Consider the following 17,712-nt stretch of genomic DNA (forward strand, 5'->3'; position numbering starts at 1 on the left):
AACTTAATCTACTATCTGCATCAAATCCAATTTAAACTCTCATCTCAGTCTAGTCCAAACTACATCTATTGTTCCAGGCCAGTACAATCTAATCCATAGCTCTCTGGGGCAGAGACTGTTTCTGTTTTGTGTTTGTACAGCAACTAGCACTGTGGGGCCCTGATCCATGACTGGGGACATTTTAGGTCCAATACAAATACTACAACTGCAATACAAATAATAAACCGTAATATCATCCAACCCAGTCCATGTGGTCTCACTTGTTTTTGTCTAATCTACCAATCCCATCTGGTTTAATCTAACATCTCCTCTCCAGTCGAGTTCTAATCACCCCTGAGTGCTGCGGTTGGGTGGAAAGCCTGCAAAGTTCACTACATTCATCTGACGAAGTGGGTATTCACCCACGAAAGCTTATGCTCCAATATGTCTGTTAGTCTATAAGGTGCCACAGGACTCTTTGTCGCTTTTTACAAACTAAACTTGGGAATTCTGGCACTGGCACTGGCACTTTGGTTTGGGGTGCATTCAAACCCAGAGAGAATGTGCACATTTCCAAAGCAAGCACTGAAGGTGCATTAACAGCGTGATATAGGTGTGTATTAGTGGAGTGACTGGAACTTCAGACCCCGTATTAGAAATGGAACCTTAATGCTCCCCTGAATCACACTAAAATTTTAGAAGGGAATGTGGAGTGAATTCCTGGGCAAGTAGGGTTAGAAGGGACCGTAAGGATCATCTAGTCTAACCCCCTGCCAAGATAAAGGATTTGTTGCATCTAAACTGTCCCCTTCCGGGTTTGTTTTAGGATTCAAGGAGCCAGGAAGGGCCTATTTTCCAGTTCTGGTTTGGCTGCAACCAAATTCTTGGGAATTTCTAGCAGTCACTCTGAAACATGATGACAAATCCGATATTGGTATTATGTTTAGTCTTTCATTGCTGATCGTTTGAGCAGAACCATACAGCAACTCCAGCCCTTGGTGGGGTGGAGCTGGGAATTGTGGGTGGAGCCTGAGAACTGCTTACATTATCTCCAGCCCCACCCTCGCACTCCTGGGCAGCAGCAGATGGGTAAGGCAGCTTTACCCATGCCGTGCTTGGCACTAGCAGGTGCTACTGATCCTGCGCACTCAGGAGTACCAACAACTCACTTCAATACTGAAAATGAAAAGGAGTAGGAAGGTGAGGGAAGTCCTGTGCACCTGTCTTCCTATGCAGCAGGCTACAGCTGTGAGCCTGTGCCAACCCCACAGGGTGGGCCCAGCATGTGGCTGCCAGCTATGACTGCTCTGTTTGCCTCTAGCACCCGCATAAACCCCCATAAACACCTTTATGGCAGCATCTGGGAGATGGGGCAGAAGGACAAATGGAAGTAATAAATGGGAGTGACCCCGATCTCAGTCAAGTCATCCCGATTCAGGAGCTGTGACTGGCTAAAAGCTGGTAGTGTTGACGGAGTCAAATTTATTGTGACTCAACTGGTCCCTGCTGTGGATCATATAGTCACGTAAATCATTTTCCAACTAATCGCACCATGCTTCTGGCTTTGTTGATCTATCTAGTGGCAGAGACTTCCATGGGTTAATCACGCATTATATAAATATGTGTTGTATTGGTTTTAAATGTGCTGCCCTTCTGTTATTTTCTCTTCCACTCTTGACATACCCTAACATTTTGTTTGGTGGGTTGGATCCAAGATACCTATTTCCCATGTCCAGTTTGGATGCCACTGAAGTGCTGGGAATGCCGAGAGTGTATTCTGAAGCGCAATGATGACTGTTTAAATACCAGTTACATTAGCAGAAACATATACCTGTGCCAGCCCTTGGAGGTGGAGTTTTGAATTTTGTGTGTGTTTGTCTTTGTCAAATTCCCTCTTAACCCTCCTCACTTTCCTCTGATGTTTAACGTTTAGTGTGTAGGCTGGATTTCCATGAGGGCTTGTCTATACTTACCGCGCTGGTTCGGCGGCAGGCAATCGAACTTCTGGGTTCGATTTATCGCGTCTTGTCTGGACGCGATAAATCGAACCCAGAAGTGCTCGCCGTCGACTCCGGTAATCCTGCTCGGCGCGAGGAGTATGCGGAGTCGACGGGGGAGCCTGCCTGCCGCGTCTGGACCGCGGTAAGTTCGAACTAAGGTACGTCGACTTCAGCTTCACGTAGCTGAAGTTGCGTACCTTAGTTCGAATTGGGGGGTTAGTGTAGACCAAGCCTGAGAGAAGGATTCCTGTCTTGTTGAGGGAACCTCTTGCACCTTAGTATTTAGTCATACTGAGTAATTAAATTAAAGGAGATATCCTATCTCCTAGAACTGGAAGGGACCTTGAAAGGTCATCGAGTCCAGCCCCCTGCCTTCACTAGCAGGACCAAGTACTGATTTTGCCCCAGATCCCTAAGTGGCCCCCTCAAGGATTGAACTCACAACCCTGGGTTTAGCAGGCCAATGCTCAAACCACTGAGCTATCCCTCCCCCCATCTTCCCTTTGCATTCCTGCTTCCTCTTGTGTATAGAGGGGTATGTAACCTTCTAGCTCTGCTTAATTAGTTTCCACCCCCAAGACCTGCTTTGCCTCCAGCATTTATAATAGTGTTAAATATAAAAAATGTTTTTAATTTATAAGGGGGAGGGGTCGCACTCAGAGGCTTGCTATGTGAAAGGGGTCATCGATACAAAAGTTTGAGAACCACTGGTCTATTTCATACCAGCTGCTGCTGGGACAGATTTTTTTAATGATTTTTGCAGCACTTTTTTCTTTTGCAAATATCCCCGTTGAAAATCAGGATCTGGCTACTCCCTGCCAGCGAGCCACGCAATTGCTAAAGCTTCCTCTCCCACGGAAGAGCCTTGTGACCAATCGCCTCCTTGCAATTGAACAGGGATTCCAAACAGCTGATCCATGGCCTGTTTCCTCTCCGGATACAGTTCCCTTTCTAGATCTTCTCAGTTATGACTAAGGGCAATGCAGATGCTGTGTTTCTCCTTAGCTGCTGCTCTGTTGGTGGTTAATGACCTGGGACAATGGTGCTCAGACAACGTGCAGCTGGCAGCGACCCATCAGATCAGCACATCTCAATCCGCACCTACCTATGCTGTTGCTATTAAAGATGCCTGTTCTTGCTTCGGGGGATGGCAGAGTCCATCAGACACGGGGAAGGCTCGGCTAACTTGGAGGGAGGGGAGGATGGTACAAGAAGCAGCTCGGACAAAACACACAGGCCTGGCCTCTGCTTCCTGCTGGCTGTGCCAATTTGGAAGCATAATTAGATCTTGTGTTTCGATCATTGCAGCAACCGTGCCAGCTCTCCTCAGGTTACTAGTGCACAGTGACTTCCCAGCCTGCAAAGGAAACAGTGATCGCATACATGACATTTACAGTATTGCAACAGAGCGGAGATGATGTTGACTGATGTGCAATCTTGGATACTCCTGGGGTTCTGGACGCATGTAGCTCTATTAGAAGACTTTGCCCTGCTATAACACCTCTGATCTGAGGATATCATGGCGCTTTATGTTCATTAACTGATGTGCGCACACACACACCCACCCACTCCCCTTGATGCGAGTGGTCTGTACCTTATCTGTAAAACATGGGATTAGAGAGGGGAAGTGACCTGTCCAAGGTCACGCAGTGAGTCAGTGACAGATCAGTACCCAGGTGTCCTGACTTCCTTTCCTTAGCTCCGATCAGTAGTCAACACTCCCATTCAGGGGTGCTGGAATGATTTGTATAGTGGGGGTGCTGAGAGCCATTGAACCAAACCAGGGCCGCTGACAGCAATTCCGGGCCCCAGGGCTGTCCCTGAGCGCGGGACGGGGCCAGGGGCGGAAGTGATAAATCCGTCACTTCTGGGACTGATCATGCTGGCCAATCACACTGGCCCGCGGGGCCATGCAAAGCGTAGGGCCCAGAGCAGTCACATGTGCCTAGGAGCCCTGTGGCCCGCCTGGGCAATTTAAAAGGGCCCGGGGCTCCCAGCTGGGGGCCCCTGGGCGCTTTTAAATCACCAGGGCCCTGGGCATTTGCCCCCTTTGCCCCCCCTGTCAGCGGGCCTGAACCAAACTGTAAACCCTGTACATAATGGAAACCACTTCAAGCTAGGGGGTGCAGCACCACCCATAGTTCCAGCACGTATGCGCCCATTCCTATGTAGTTTAGACTACACCGCTCAATATTTGTGGAGGGACTTCAGGAGAAGGGACATCAGCCCTCCCCTGGCTTCCCCTGAGTCCTGTTGCTAAGGGGGCTGCTTAGACCACCTAAGGCCTGTTCCAGTTCTCTGCGTGGTTGTGCAAAGCCCTAGTGCAGTCAGGAGAAGTGGTGATTTGAGTTGGTGGAGCTCACTCCTGGATGCTGCACTGGAGTGAAACATGGGGAATAGCAGCTGTGCAGCGCCACCCATGGAAGTAATGGAGGCAAATCCCCAGCACAGGTAAGGCCCTCCCCCTCCCCCCCCCCCAGGTGGGGAGTTGGGAGTTGGGCAAGACGCTCCAGAAAATATCTGCCAATGAGAGAATCTTTGAGCTGCCTCTCCCATGGACAGTGCTTCAGAGTGATTTAGGAAGGGATGGGGAGTTGTTTCTATTTCCCTTTGACAATGGGGACAGGTACCCCCACTGTTAGCAAACAGCTGTAGGCAGCTCCCTGATGGCAATTTCAAGCATCCCCCTGGCATGGGGGGATGGCCGTTCTGTACTTCAGTGGTAGGATCATTGTGAGCCCTGGTGGTGGGGCCCATGGGGGAATGGGGACTCTCAGTGCCAGCTTGTACAAAGAGCTACGGACTCTTATCTGCTTCATTCGCCCATGGGAAAAAACAGTTTAAACTGCTTAAAATAAACAGCTCAGCCCTCTTAAAAGCAACCTCTGGGCAGCGAATTGAATGAACGGCCCCTGTGTGTTGTTTCTTCTGTTTGCATGTGGTTGGCAGGCGTTAAGAAGCTGCCATGGGATCAAGGTGGTTATGTATACAGCTGGCAGTCTCTTCCCAGCCTCGAATACCCATGGGTAGCGCCATGCAGTGTAGCTGGCCTCAGCGCAGAGAAACATAAACACCGTGCAATTCAGAAGAGCTGCGGAGTGCGTGTGCTACACGTCCCTTTCCTTTAAGAGCGGGGCTCCTTGGAGAAGAACCTGTGAGGTCAGGTCCTGGTGTGTGTTTGTAGCCACAGCCGCTCGCTTGAGTGTGAAAGGCTCAGGCTTCACTTCACTTCTGTTAAGCCTGCGGAGTCAGTCCAGCTCTGGGAGGGGGAGCTGAGTTCTAGCTGGCTGGTCAGGTTCCACTTGTAGGTGCAGTGCTAGTGGTGCAGCCCCTGCTGTCAGGACCTCCACTCTCTCTGCATCCCTCACTGAAGGTGACAGGAATAGCAGAGGATCTAATGTGATCACCGGGGGGTTGTACTGAGGGCAAGCCTTGCCTGCAGAATCAGTATTACTAGTGATGACTGATGTATCGGAAAGGGCCCTGTCGGATGCCAGGCTGAGATTGCAGGGCTGGCAATGAGAAAACCTTTTTATTATTTTATTTGTACAAATGATGGTAGGGTCTGAGACATAACAAATGCAGTGCCCTCCACAAAGCAGAACCATGTGGTAAGGTTCCTGTGGCAGAGTGCAGGGCATTCACAGGGCGCCTGCACTCTGATCACTCGGACATCAGTTAGGTCCCCTGGAGGAGGCTGATTGGGGTAGCTGAAGTTAATTATTTAACCAGATGATGGGGGGGAAGAGGGGGCTGAGTGAGCTAAAGAATCGTGAGAGGAACAGGTCTAGTTAAGCCCCGTCTCAGAGAGCTCAAATAAGGGAGACTTCTACTCCCCTCCTGCGCCAGAGAAGAGGCTGGAAGCACAGGTGACACTGCAAATGGCATTGCTGCATGGGACTGTCAAGGTGTTGGAGGTGGGAACATAAATGAATGGTGTGGTCTGGATACCCAGCTGGTGGAGTCCGAGCAGGTTTCTGGGGTGCAAAAAGGCAGGAGCAAAGCCCGCCCTGCTACGGTCCCCAATGAGCAGATGAGGTTAGGTCACTTACTGGCCTTTCACCATGACCAGCCTCGGTTTGAATCTTGGCTTGGGATATAGATGGAAATGTGTTTGTGGGGTGGATTATTCCCATCCTTAATCACTCCATGGTCTGACCCAATTGGATACGACTGGCAGGCTGCTTAAGAGGGGACTCGGGCACATCAAGGCAGGATTGAGGTGCCTAGGCATAGCTGTCTGAAACTCCTGCCCTGGAATGATAAGGGGTGTTCCCAGTAAGGACTGGGATGCACTGGTGAAGCATGCGCATAGGTGTGACTGTATGTCAGGGCTGAGCCGTGGATCAAGCCTGGATCAGCAGAGCTGTGTGGACATCCAGATGCGAAATATCAGGGTGGTCGCTGGTCAGTGTACTTACTGACTCAGCTCTGCCATGGTAACAGGATGTGAGTTCAAATCATTTCCACAGTGAGGGGAGCGGGAGATAGTGCTGGAGACTGGTACGAGCTTTCTGCACCCTGTGCACATGGGGACATAATCAACCCACCAGCAGTTTGCAAACTTGGGTAAGTGAACCTGCTTAAAACTCCACCTTGGGCACTGCCTCCCCCCTCATTGCGGCCGGTGATTGCTTAGCAATGGTTAATCTACTTCAAGGGGCTTAATGCTTTGGAGCTGCCTGCTTGCTGGATATGTCAGTTACTGAGGATTGACAGAGGGGCAAGGGGGGGCACGCTCCAGAGCATAAACCAGTCTGTAATGGAGCGGGGTTAGGAAGAAATGTTTGGGTCAGAATAGCCCAGAGCTGCCTCCTGCAGCCTTTCTTGAACCTTCTTCTGAAGCCAGGATTCTGGGCTAATTGGACCTTCATAGAATCATAGACTTTAAGGTCAGAAGGGACCATTATGATCATCTAGTCTGACCTCCTGCACAATGCAGGTCACAGAATCTCACCCATCCACTCCTGTATCAGACCTGTGTCTGAGCCATTGAAGTCCTCAAATCATGGTTTAAAGACTTCAAGGTGCAGAGAATCTTCCAGCAAGTGACCCGTGCCCCACGCTGCAGAGGAAGGCGAAAACCCCCCAGGGCTTCTGCCAATCTGCCCTGGAGGAAAATTCCTTCCCGACCCCAAATATGGCGATCAGCTAAACCCTGAGTGGTCTCACCAGTGCCTTGTATAATGGTACTAACACCTCCTTATCTCTACTGGAAATACCTCGCCTGATGCATCCCAAGACTGCATTAGCTTTTTTCACGGCCATATCACATTGGCGGCTCATAGTCATCCTGTGATCAACCAATACTCCGAGGTCCTTCTCCTCCTCTGTTACTTCCAACTGATGCCTCCCCAGCTTATAACAATAGTTCTTGTTATTAATCCCTAAATGCATGACCTTGCACTTTTCACTATTAAATTTCATCCTATTACTATTACTCCAGTTTACACGGTCATCCAGATCTTCCTGTATGATATCCCTGTCCTTCTCTGTATTGGCAATACCTCCCAGCTTTGTGTCATCTGCAAACTTTATTAGCACATTCCCACTTTTTGTGCCAAGGTCAGTAATAAAAAGATTAATTAAGATTGGTCCCAAAACCGACCCCTGAGCAACTCCACTAGTAACCTCCCTCCAGCCTGACAGTTCACCTTTCAGTACGACCCGCTGTAGTCTCCCCTTTAACCAGTTCCTTATCCACCTTTCAATTTTCATGTTGATCCCCATCTTTTCCAATTTACCTAATAATTCCCCATGTGGAACCGTATCAAATGCCTTACTGAAATCGAGGTAAATTAGATCCACTGCATTTCCTTTGTCTAAAAAATCTGTTACCTTCTCAAAGAAGGAGATCAGGTTGGTTTGGCATGATCTACCTTTTGTAAAACCATGTTGGTCTGGCAATTCCTGTGTTTTATCCCAAAGTATTTCTCCAGGTAATTTCAAGAACCTCCTTTCTAGGGATGCCAGAGCGCGCTAAAGGTTCTGACCTTCTAAGTATGCATTAGCCTGCAATAACGTAACAGAGCCAGCAATAACCCCCATCAGCGTGCTGGGAGGAAGTGGACTAGTATAAGCAAACGTAGACTGCAGAGCAATTAAGATTACACGCAGTGAAGGGGGGGTGTGAGCAGCTTCCAGGACAAACACCAGCAGCTCACTCATGTAATTACCTTGTTTCTAAGGTGACAGAGTTGGTCTCCTTGCAGAAGCGCTCGGCTGCCCCTCCTAGCCGAGGTGCACTCAGTCTGGGAGCATTTCCTTGCTTCCCCGGCTGCTTTGCTCCTGGATTTTTTAGGGCATAAAGAGACATGCCAGTGGGTCATGCATGGTAGGAAAAGACTTGCTGTGGCTGTAGTGAATGTAAAGGGGATTCTCTATGGAGGCTGCCGGACACGGGCTGACCCTGTGGTTCTCCCAGATTGACCAGCGCTGCCTGTGCCTGCTTAGCATTGTCATGCACTACCCGGTTACATGTGCCTCCCACAGGATCTGGAGGGGAAAAGCAGAGCTAATTTCCCATCCTGTGACCCTTTTAGCCATTGGTCTTTTTTGTTGAGGCTGTTAATGATTCTAGGACTGGAAGGGACCTCGAGAGGTCATCGAGTCCAGTCCCCTGCCCGCATGGCAGGACCTATTAGTGCCAGTGGTGGGTTATATGATGGGATGCTGTGTCTGGAGGGACCTGGACTGACCTTCACCCAGACTCCTCTCACTTAGGGGCCATCCTACTTCACACCCAGGGCTACACAGCAGATAAAATGAAGAAATCTCGCAGCACTGGAGCACTGGGAAGTTCCATTGGGTTCTGGTGCCAAACCCCTGAAGGTTGATGTCTGCGGTTTATGCGATGACTGCAGTGCCCCTAAGTGTTTTATTACATCCATATGTTACATGGCTGCTTATCTCTTAGTCTAGCCATGAAACCAGAGATCAGCCCAGAGAGATTCCTCCAGACTGATTCATGTCGCTTTCCTAACTCTGTCACGTTCCTGAGCCACGCACTAAGAGTGAAGGTGTGACAAGCGCACCTGAATCGGAGCTGCTGCCTTCACAAAAGGGACGAGGAAAAGTTTAAAAATCAGCCTTTGTGGCTCTGGTGTTGCAAGCTACTCTTTTAATTTCACTGTTTTGCATGTGTAACCAGAGCTGTTTTGAATAGCAGTTGTGACCACACTGGGGTTGCGAAAGGCAGGGCTTTCTCATTCAGCCAGATTTGCAGCCCGGGGAGCCGGTTATAGCGGGGCTCTGGATCAGCTAAACCTGATCATGGGAGGGAACTCTGAGAGGCCTGGACAGGCCAACGTGTAGGCAAACCAGCATTTATATATCTATAATGTATATCGGGGTGGCCAAACTGGCTTGTGAGCCACATGTGCCTCTTTTACCGTTTAAGTGTGAGTCGTGGAGCCCCCCAAACCCCCCTGTTTTCCAGCTACCTGACTGGGGTGGGGGAGCTCAGGACCTCTCTATTGCAGCGGGATGGTGGGGTAGGGGCTTCTGCCCAGCAGGGAGGGGAGTCTCACTTGCTGGGGCTCGGGGCTTCAGCAGGAGTGGGGCTGAAGCCCTGAGCCCTATCAGAGACATCCCACAAGGCGGAAGCTCCGGACCCTGGCAGTTGTGCCCTGGCTCTCAAACTTCTGAAGATTGTCGTATGCAGCTTGGAGGGCCGGTAAGTTTGGCCACCATTACATGTATACATGGGCTTGGCTGAAGACCCTTAGCCAATCTATGGCTCTCTATCCCCCCCATTGCCATAGCATCCGAGCAGCTCACACTTTTTTAATGTATTTATCCTCACCATACCCGTGCTCTTCTCCCCGTTTTATGGACGAGGCTCCATGACTTGCCCAAGGAGCCTATGGCAGAGAAAAGAATTGAACCTGGGGCACCCATGTCCTCAATGAGTGCCCTAACCATTAGCCCATCCTGCGACTGCCCACGTAGCTTGGCCTCTGGCAGGTCTGGGCCTCTCATGGTGTAAGCTTCATAAACTCCTTCCCAGGGGTGGGTGGGAGGGGAGTCACCCTGTCTCACTATAAACCTGTTGGGTAGGATTGTCAAAAGCGCTGACCGAGCTCAACTCCCGTTGACTCCAATGGGAGCAGAGTTGGGCCAGCGGGGAGTTAGAGCATGCGGGACAGGCTGGGGAATAAAGAACAGAACCCCAATTTGATGCTGTGCGTAGAGCGAGTGCAATACTCCCTGGAGAGCACCGTGTGTGGAAATGGGGTCAGGCCACGCCAATAAAAATTGCTCTGAGCTACTAGTATGTTTATTATTTATCAGTTGTGTTTCCATAGCTCGTAGGAGCCTGAGTCGTGACCCGGGACCCCATGGTGCTAGGTGCCCTACAAACACAGAACAAAAAGAGGGTCCCTGCCCTGCCAGAGGCCAGATGTGGTGGCTGAATTAAACCAAGCCTGTCACAGGAAGACGGCTCTGCCTACCGCTGCTCTTCATTGCTCCCTTTGTGTCTCAGATGGCTTCAGGAAAGGGATCCAGTCAGCTTGTAGTCAATTTCCAAACAGAGTTAACGGCAGTTTCAGACCCTGCTCCTGAATCCTTTTGCCTGTTTGCGGCTTTTATATATTTTTCTTGCCCCGTGTTGCTGCCCCAAACAAACAGGGGAAGCAAAGAAGGCAACTCCAAAGCGCTGCCAAGTTCACAAAGCCAACAGCCTGCAAAGCAGGGCAATTGTGTTTTCTCTAATCTCTTTCGCTTATCGAAATCTCCGGTGTTAGCGATAGCAAGAGCAGGGAAAACATTTTCAGACCAAAGCATGATCTTTATGGTGAGAGAGTCCCTGAAAGGCCAGGATGAATGGGGTTTGGGATGCAGCGAGCAATGGTCCCGCGCGGGCTGCTCCCAACTCCGTCCCATTTGCTCTGTAGCCTCAAACTGGCTGCTTGCTTGGCATGACCAGACCCTTCTCTTCTCTGGTTGGCTGGTGGCTGAGGCAGGGTTGGCTGCTCTGGTGTTGGTCCTGGTACAAAGGTGGTAATGAAACCGAGTAAGACAGGGTGACAGTAAAGAGTAGCCAATTCAGCTTGCACAAGCAAGAGCCCCCTCCCCACAAAACTTTCTATTAGTCCCCTCCCTCCTGCTGAAAGGCTGGTTACTGCTCAGGCACGGCAGCATGTTGCTCGCATGATGATTTTGTGGTTCATAGACCTTTCTGTGTGCATTGTATCTGCAGTGTCTGGAGATCATACTGAGGCTTTCAGTCTGTGGCCTTAGACTATATCAAGTGGAGAGCAGGCATGTAATTAATGTGTGTGGCTGATGTGACCTTAGTGCGTAGCATGGGTGGGCCATGTGAAGCTAACATGACCTTAAGGTGTGTGTGAGGCTGGAGTGACTTTAGTGTGTAGCACATGAGCTGACTTGTGCTGAGTGTGGATCATGTGCCGTTTCTGTGGTACAACCAAACAGTGAGAATGCACCTGGGGCACAATGTTGAGAAAATAGCTCTTGGGAGCTGCAACTTATGCTAGAATGAGCAGTGCGCTTGGAACGGCTATATAGATCTATAATAGTCAATGCAAACGAGCAAAGTAAGAGCATTAGCGACAGCCTGGGGAATAAAGAATAGACCCTGCTCTGAAGCTGTGCTGAGAGCAGGATGGAACCTGGCAGGATGCTGGACTTTGAGGACCATAGATCCTATGTCTGTCCAACGGTGCTACTGGCAGAGCTGTCTGAGTGCCCGGCTCAGCAATAGCGGAGGGGGTTGGCATTGCACCGAAGGAGCACGTCCGGCACCTGCCTCCACTATGCCTGGCTTGAGCTGTGCATTGCAATTTCCCTTCCCTGTCACGAGCACGGAAATTCAGTCAGTTTTGTGAAAATAAGGGAAACCTCTTAAACAAATGGTGTTAGCTCCAAAAAACCAGCCGTTCCTCACGGGGGAAGCTGTTCAGGGGGTGGGATCCTCCCCCCATCCCTGGCTGCTGCTTTTCGGAGCCTGGACTGGTTCCAGTTTGTGGAGCGCAAATTGGAGATGAGCCCAAACCAAAGCTCTGGGGTCCAAGTTGGGGGTGGGGGATTCGGATCTGGATCCTTGTGGTCCAGGTCTATCGCTAGTGTCGATTCAGTATTGCCCTGTCTCACGGTGAAGCTGCAGCAGGTTGGCTGGTTCCCAAAGGAGTTCCTGTCTTGATACTCCCTAAATGCTTCTGCTACCGTTCCCCTTCAGGCACGAAGGGGAGGTAAACAGCCCCCTGGGATTAATTAAACTGCCACGGAACTGAATCATTTTAAACCCTGGAACCATAGCCTGACCCTGCACGTTGAATATAGTGAGCGTTTGTGCTGTGTACTTTCACATGCAGAAACTGGGCGAGCGTTCCCTATTCCTCTCCTAGGTCTGCAGGGTCTGCAGAAGGGATGGTTCCCTCAGGGAAATGGGGCATGTCAGAATGAGGCTAGAATCTGCCTCCGCTGATCTCGACAGTCACCTCAGCCAGGACCCCTTTGTCCCACTTGGGCCCAATCGGTCTCCTCAGTGGGAGGACTGGCTGATTGGAGCGCAGCGGTCCTTTCCTGTCCGGGTTGTGACGGCCGCCATCTTGGCCTGGGGAGTGAACCCGGAACTTCCAGAGCTACAAGCTTGAACTGCTAGGGCTTGAGCTCAAGAATGAAGGCTGTAGTTGAAGCTGTAACAGATATAGATCCTTGGGGGCGGAGGAGACACATAACACACTCACCAGTGGGTTAGACCTTCATTTTGGCTTTATTATCCCTGAGATCTGAGCCAGTGGTGTCCAGTGGATCACGTTGCTCTCCCAGTATTACTCGTTCCTCCTGGGCCGAGGGCTACTGTCTGCTGAGAAGATTAGAAGCGCTGTATCCGCAATGAGATGGCCACATTGACGAATGTGACACTCTTGTACATACAAAGAAGCCACCATGTCTTTCGCAAGGACTGGGATCCACTATATCCCTGCAGAGGCTAAATTCCAGACATCCTCGGCTGTCCTGGAGGCTAATGGACGTTACCCATGTTTGATGGTCCTGAATTTCCTTTCCCTCTGAGCCCTTATCTTTTTGGGATTCACAAAAACAAGGTGCCATTGGGTAAGAAAAGAGCAGTAAATTGTTTATCTGTGGATGTTTGTCTCTCTCTCTTGCTGTCTCTGGGGTGTATGTGTCAAAGTCCTGGTCATCAACATCACAGTTCCTGAGAAAACTCTGAATAATGTTTTAGGCAAATCAGGGGAATTGTTTTTTTGCACTGCCCTATAATCACATGCACTCTCATAGTAAAGAAGGTAAACAGGCTCTCCTGCTCAGGCAAACAGCTCTCCGAACCTCCCCACCCACTGTGCATTGGCTTTACAACAATAACTAAATAATCAAGAAACAGAGAAGTGGACAATGTCAGTAGCAACTTATGTCGGCTGGTGTGTTTGTGTGGTTATTTTATGCCCTATCTTAAGTTTCCACATTTGAGACACACCTGTGTTTCTATTCATAAACTATGATAAAGTTATCACTGCTTGGAGATGGTGCAGCGGGACTAGCTGTGAGCTGAAAGCAAGCAAGGACTGAAGTAGCCGTGAGTCGAGCTGGGCCATGTTTTTCATATGAAATTGTTGCCTCCAAAAAAGGCAGGTTTGGGTCGACTGAAACAATTTGCAAATTCGTGTCTATTTTGACAAACTGGGGTGATTGAAACAAACAAGGAGATAGGACTGTGGTGGAAGTGCCGCAAGAGACCAGTTAGAGTCTCCAGAAACATCTTGTTTGCTTTCTCCCACTAGACACTCTGCCCAAAACTGCTAGTACCACCCCCTGCGTTAGCCTGGGGATTAGGGCACTCAGCTGGGAGACCCAGGTTTGAATTCCAGCTCTGGAGCAGGGACTGTAACCCAAGTTCTCCCCTTCCCAACCCCGCCATGTGAGTGCCCTGACAGCTAGGCTGTTGTAGGATGGGGCTCTCTGTCTCCCCACTGAAGCTGCTCCACTTCCTATGGAATAGGATAGTCCCCCAGGAAGGACTGCATAATCTTCCTGTTTCATATGGCTGAGTGGACAGAGCCATGCCATTGGCTTAGGAGATGGGGAGAAAGGAGGAGCTCAGAGCGGGATCTGATTCAAAGCTCCTTGCGGTCAGTGAGGGTCTTGCCATTGACCCTAGAAGACCCATAATTCCTTAGTATCCCAGGAGGCGAGAAACTCCATGAGCAACCAAGAGAAATTTGGCTCTGACATTGAGGTGCTCAGATCCCACTGGAGCTGCAACTGCTGAGCATCTCTTAGGGTCAGACCCTTTGCAAGCCATGCTGATGAAATCCATGTGTGCACCTGGGACTCCCTCTCGATTGACCTAGTTACTCTACATTCGCTAGTGATCAAAGATGGCGCTTGTGTTTCAACAGTGGTTGCTTCCTGGTTCAAAGCCCCAATGCATCCTGCAGTGAAGTTGTAAATGAATGCTGGGTTGGTCCAAGCACAGTTAATTTCATGGCATCCCAACCACCAGATTATGGGAGTTCCCAGGGCATCAGGAAGGAGAAACAGGGCCAGGTGGGGAGAAGGTTCATATCCAAATAGAAATATCCTGGGGACAGGATGGCTAATGGGCAATGGACCATTTCAGCGTGGTCAGCACCCAGTCCAAGTGGGTAGTGAATGAAAGTTTCCACTAGAGAGGGATCCATTCCCAAACCCCAGAACCAAACATCCCTGACACTTTTATGGAGACGCATGGACTCTGAACCCAAATTTTGCAGGTGGCATGTCTCTCTCTGACAGCTTGAGCCTACATCCCTGAATATTAGGCCAGCATGCATCTTGGCCTGTCTCTGCTTGTTGACATCTAAAGGTTGCTTGGTGGCCTCTGTGAAGTGAGCTAATGGTTCTTAGCCTAGCTCTTTAGTGGGCAGGTGTCCGTATCACCATACAGGAGGATGGCCTGGGGTCAAGGTGCTAGCCTGGACTTGGGAAACCTAGGTTCAATTCCCTGCTCTCCCAGACTTCCTGTGTGATCTTGGGCACGTCGCTGTCTCTCTCTGCTTCGGTCCCCTATCTGTAAAATGAGGCCATTTCCTACATCCACCATCATGTTGAGGACACGACATATGGTGAGATGCTCTGGTACTACCATAACTGGGGCCTACTACCTACCTTAGATGCTGTCATTGGATCAGCTGTAGGCTAGACTGAAACCCTAGGGAGAAGTGGAATATGTGCATAGCTCACCCACAGAATCTACTTAACAAACATCTGCTGCCGATCACAACGGCGCCCATGTGGGTGGGCTAGGGTGAGCCAAGGGTATGCAGGATGCTTCTGCCCAAGGGGGAATTGCTAGCAGTATAGCTGCAACTGTCCCAGGGAGCTCGTCCCCAGTGTGGGTACACACCCCGCAGCCCGTGCTGCCTGCCACGTGTTACGGGCTGGACTCTAATTACAAAGCGCTCATCGAAATGAACAAAGAAAGCTCGCCTGCAGCAGCCAGCACTGTAATCTAGGGGAAATGGTCTCCCCCCGATAAGATAACATTGATGTATTTCAAAAGGAAGGCTGAGCCCCCTGAGTCGGCGATAGCGTGGGAATGTGCATGGGGCCCGTGTGCCAACGTTGCCGCCACTTGCTTGTGGCACTTTAATGCACGGCCTTCCTTTATTTTTACTAGCAAAATAGCTTTTTGATTGTGCGCTTATCTGGGCTGTGGGTTTTAAAACCCATTTCTGTTGGCACAGGCCTGATGGAGAAAATTGAGGACCTTTCCCCTCCAGGACCCATGGGTCAACCGCAGCCTGAGCTGTTGCTGGGGGAGCGAGTCTGGTGCGTGCGTCCCGGGCTGCTAAGTGGCACTTTAACGTGTTCCGAAAAGCAGTGACGAGTTTGCACAGTTCCTTCTGGGATAACAAAGAAACATTTGTTCGATGCTGGCTGTTTTCAGTGGAGATCAGAGATTTGCTCTACGCAGGGGCTAAAGAGCAGCTACGCATCTCTCTAGTCTATAGGAAGTTAGGTTTGGACTGAGAGCTTGGGCAGCCTGTTCTTAAAGGCACATGGGCCTGATTCTCCCTCCACTGCCTCCCACCTTGCAACCTTTTATCCCCGTGCAAAGTGGGTGCATAACGTGAAAGAAGACAAGAAGCGAAGTTAAAGGCAGAGGAAAGAAAAATAGAGCTCAGAAGGGAAGCTAGGAGACTAGAAGAATGGGGCAGGATGGGATTGCTGCTGGGAAGGAAAAGATTGACTAAAGGGACGAGAGCTCCTTGGAATGTGGCTCTCTGAGTGGGAGCGCCTGCTAACTGCTACTGTTGGAAGTGGTGGCCCCAGCACCACAGGGCAGCCAAGCCTCAGCCCCTGCTATGCCAGCCCTGGCTGTTCAGGCTGGTTTAACCCTCAGGCAGCTAAACTCTTCTGAGAGCTGAAAGGGGAGGGGATCCAAGGGGACAGCCCTTTTCTTTTGAGAAGCGTTATCTGTTGATGATGGACCTAGAGCAATTGCCTTGTTAAGGTCTTGGGAATATTTGCTTCCTACATAAGCATGGTGGTGGGTGGGGGGAGGGATGACTAAAGTGGTTTGTGTGCTGGGAACTGTGCTCAGCATGTCTAGAGGCGTGTACAGGTATGTCTGTGCACACATATATGTGTATGTCCAGAAGGATTCGCTGCTGTGTATATGGACCACATGTAGGGTGACCAGACAGCAAATGTGAAAAATCGGGACAGGGGGTGGGAGGTAATAGGAGCGTATATAAGAAAAAGACCCCAAAATCCGGACTGTCCCTATAAAATCGGGACATCTGGTCACCCTAACCACACGTGTTGGTGCCTACATCTGGGCTTGCTTTTATTTTCCTGGATGTTGGTCTGTATCTACCCACATGTACGTGTGTGTGTATCTACGTGTGTGTGTGTGTGTGTGTGCGTACGTACATGTGTACATACTTGCACCTGTTCTTATATAGATTTGGATTTGTGTGTCATTGTTCTCACATACGCACCGATCTGTAGTTTATATGGAGCTGCATATTTATATATTCTATGGACGTCTCTGTTTGTGTCCTTATGCATCTCTCCATGTGCATATGAATGTGCTGTGTATGACCTTTGCATGTGCATGAATATGTGAGCCTGTCTGTATATACGGAACCCTGGGGATGGTTACAGATGAACTTGCTTGCTTGTGTGAATCCAGGTATAGGTCTACACTTGCTTGTAAGTGTATGTAAGGATTTGTCTGTATCTGGCCCTTGATATGTGGCCTGAGCTTTTGCACACGTGGACCTGTTTACACATGCAGTTGTACTTGTGTCTGTGTGTAGCAGCTGTAAGTGTCTGTACGGCTCTCGTATGTCTGCATGCGTAGCCTCTGTGTCTGGGTACACTGGGTGTCCGTGCATGTGCAAATAGTATGTGCTCACCTGGCGTGTGCCATGCATACTTTTGTTTGATGTGACAGCCCACGAGGCGAGCGCTTCTTGTGACTGGGACGAGGGGAGGTGTGCGCTCAAGGATGTAAACAAACATCTGTGAGCCTATTAGCCGTGTGTGCCCTGCAGTGCTTATCATTCGCAGAGCCTCTGCACTGGCTGGCTGGACAGTTACTAGGGATGGGACTTGCATCAGCCTGAAGAAGCAAAGATGGAGCCTTGCTTGGAAAGCAGGGCTCCGATAAAAGCTTGGGTGAGTGGGAGCAGGGGGCTAAGACTTCTGCACTCATGATCCTGAGAATGGGTTAGAAGGATGTGGGATGCTGCCGGTA

Source organism: Emys orbicularis, chromosome 4 (assembly GCF_028017835.1).
Source record: "Emys orbicularis isolate rEmyOrb1 chromosome 4, rEmyOrb1.hap1, whole genome shotgun sequence".
In the NCBI taxonomy this organism is placed as follows: Eukaryota; Metazoa; Chordata; order Testudines; family Emydidae; genus Emys; species Emys orbicularis.